Here is a 3,488-nt window from a genome sequence, read left to right on the forward strand (position 1 = left end):
TAATCAAAACATTAAAATCGTACTGCCATGGCCTGTTGTTCATAGCATGACGCCAATCCCCTTCACAGCCAAATTGTACCTCGAACACATTCGAGCCCAGCTCTCTGAACTTTGCTTCTTTGTGCAGTCCCCAGGCCCTGTGCATAGTCTTCTCCAAAACACTCCTCACCAGCGGTCTCGAGGAGCATAATTTGCCTACTGCCAGCCATCTAGGGGTTTTGGCCACTGGTTCATCCTCTGCAAAAACAAAGCCTTCCGCTTCCTTATCCAACAATACCATCCCTCCCAATCTAGCCGAAAGACTCGACGTAGGATCCGGGGTCCTGCTTTCGATTGGGGATTTAGATGCATCCCTGCTCACCGTGCCACCCGATCTGCGCGTCACTGGTGTGGTTGTCTCCTCCACTGCCACCGCCGCGGCTGTGGGCGGGGCTCCCTTCTTCGTCAAGTTCGTCGATCCCCCTGCTCCTACCAGTGGAACAGGTGCCCTCTTTGGAGTAGCCGCCACCGTCGAGGCAGCAAAATCAAAATATAGTTTGATGGACGATTCGGGATGGTTTCGGCATTGTTCCATGGCACCACCTCCAGAAATATAATACAATTTATATATACCATATCTATACCTACTATTAAAGGGAGTAGGTATTCTTGTTTGGTTTCGCTTTGTTTCGTCCCGTTTAGGTGATTTTTTTCTTTTTGGTTTCATCCGATCTAGATGATTTATATTATCTGAGATGATACTAAAATTCCGTCTGGAACCTTAAAAAGGAGTGCTCCTAGCTAACGCTCCGGTGCGTCAAACACGGGAGCTCCTAACGGGCGCCTTCTGCGCCGGTTACCGTACCTGGCGCCTACAGGGAAGTTTAGTGGGCTGCTCATTTGAAGCCCAGTCGGAAGCTAAACCTTGAATAGAATTCAAAAAAAATACGATCCCGCTAGGAATCGAACTCGCACCCTCGGATATCTACAGTGGCTCGGCTAACCGCTACGCCATGTACTTGATAGTGATCGAATGCAGCTCGAACCTAGCCATATATGCGTTTCTTTTTAAAAAAATTGAAACTTCACAGTTTTCGAAAAAAAGTTCGTGGACATGCAAAAAACGTTGCCCTGTTCAAGGAAAGTTCATTGAATTTGTAAAACGTTCATCTTTTTTTATAAAAAAAATAGTTCACAGGAAATGAAAAAGTTCATGAAAAAATTGAAACAAATTCATCAATATTTTATTGCACAAAACTACCGCGCTATTTTATTGCACAAAACTGTACCAATTAATATTTTCTGAATTATTCGACAAAAAAAATCATGAATTTGAAAAGGTTCATAGATTTCGAACAAAGTTCATCAATTTTCAAGAAAACTTCACAAACTTGAAAAAAAAATTATCATTTTTCTAACAAAAAGTTCATCAAAATTGAAAAAAGTTCATGGATTTTCAAAAGTAGTTCATCAATTTTCAAGAAAAGTTCACAAACTTGAAAAAAGTACATCAATTTTCAAACAAAAAGTTCATCAGTTTTGAAATTTTTTATCGAATTTCAAAAAAGTTCATTGAAATTGAAAAAGTTCACGGATTTTCAAAAACAAAATCATCAATTTTCTAGAAAAGTTCACAAATGTTTTAAAAAAGTTCACAAGCGTTTAGATCACTATTTTAGTATTCTAAACGCTCTTATATTAGTATACGCTCTGAATTTTTCTCTTTTTAAAACACAGAAGAAAAAACTTAGATGGGCCGGCCCAGCTGACGCGCCTGCAGGCACCGGTTTGCAGAAACAACAGTAACCGGCGCCTGCAGCGCCAAAAAGGAAATGCCGTCAAACACAGGACTTCCTCTCCTGTAGGCAAAGCAGCAAACCAACTCAGCTAGCATTCAATTGTGCTACAAAACAGGGTACATTACTTAATTGTCCTAATGCAATTCTTTACCCCTAATGCACAATTTCTTTTTCTCCACGCTTGGCAAAGAAAAAAGCAATCTGTCCCGTTCCGCCTCCCCCCTCTATGCACGACTCCATCCTCTGCCTCGGGCTTTATATACTATTATTAGCTTAAAATAGATGATGTGTCTTCTTTTGTCAATAGTCCCACCTCGCTCACTTAAACCGATTATCAACTCACGGAGGTGCAGGAAAGAGGATAAGCAGACATATGTTTTGAAATAGACGGTGATGTAGACATTTGAGAGTTTTGATCCAGACGGAGAAGAGGATAAGCAGCAATACGAGTTTCACTTCGTATTCAAATAGATCAGTGGACCTTTGTGAGTTTTGAGTCATACTTACTGGATTGGGAGTATGATATTTTTTTTCCGTTGCAACGCACGGGCATATGTGCTAGTACAATGTAAAATCCGGACGGTTTCGGCATGGTTCCATGCCCCCCCCCCCCTCCAGAAATATAATACAATTTATAGCATACAATGTAAAACCATGGCACCCGCAATTTTAAGATCCTAAATCCACCACTCATCAAATTGACTGAATTTCATTACAATTCTGTTAGAAATAATACTATGGTTATCCCCCTCCCAAAAAAAACTATGGTTTTCAAGAAATAAAACACTGTTATGTATCAAATAAAACTACTGAAGAGATATCACGGTGCTTTCCCTGGTTATACTCTTACATTGTACTTAACAGTTTCGGGCGGGCTTAAGGGGTTCCGAATAGGTTTCGTCTTCATGTCATAGTTGGAACTGGAATCAGGAGCAGCAACGGATTGTGTCCCACGTACCAAACTACTCCCTCTGTAAACTAATATAAGAGCGTTTAGATCACTATTTTAGTATTCTAAACGCTCTTATATTAGTATACGCTCTGAATTTTTCTCTTTTTAAAACACAGAAGAAAAAACTTAGATGGGCCGGCCCAGCTGACGCGCCGTTTGCAGAAACAACAGTAACCGGCGCCTGCAGCGCCAAAAAGGAAATGCCGTCAAACACAGGACTTCCTCTCCTGTAGGCAAAGCAGCAAACCAACTCAGCTAGCATTCAATTGTGCTACAAAACAGGGTACATTACTTAATTGTCCTAATGCAATTCTTTACCCCTAATGCACAGTTTCTTTTTCTCCACGCTTGGCAAAGAAAAAAGCAATCTGTCCCGTTCCGCCTCCCCCCTCTATGCACGACTCCATCCTCTGCCTCGGGCTTTATATACTATTATATTAGCTTAAAATAGATGATGTGTCTTCTTTTGTCAATAGTCCCACCTCGCTCACTTAAACCGATTATCAACTCACGGAGGTGCAGGAAAGAGGATAAGCAGACATATGTTTTGAAATAGACGGTGACGTAGACATTTGAGAGTTTTGATCCAGACGGAGAAGAGGATAAGCAGCAATACGAGTTTCACTTCGTATTCAAATAGATCATGTGGACCTTTGTGAGTTTTGAGTCATACTTACTGGATTGGGAGTATGATATTTTTTTTTCCGTTGCAACGCACGGGCATATGTGCTAGTACAATGTAAAATCCGGACGGTTTC

Source organism: Triticum dicoccoides, chromosome 7B (genome assembly GCF_002162155.2).
Source record: "Triticum dicoccoides isolate Atlit2015 ecotype Zavitan chromosome 7B, WEW_v2.0, whole genome shotgun sequence".
NCBI lineage: Eukaryota > Viridiplantae > Streptophyta > Magnoliopsida > Poales > Poaceae > Triticum > Triticum dicoccoides.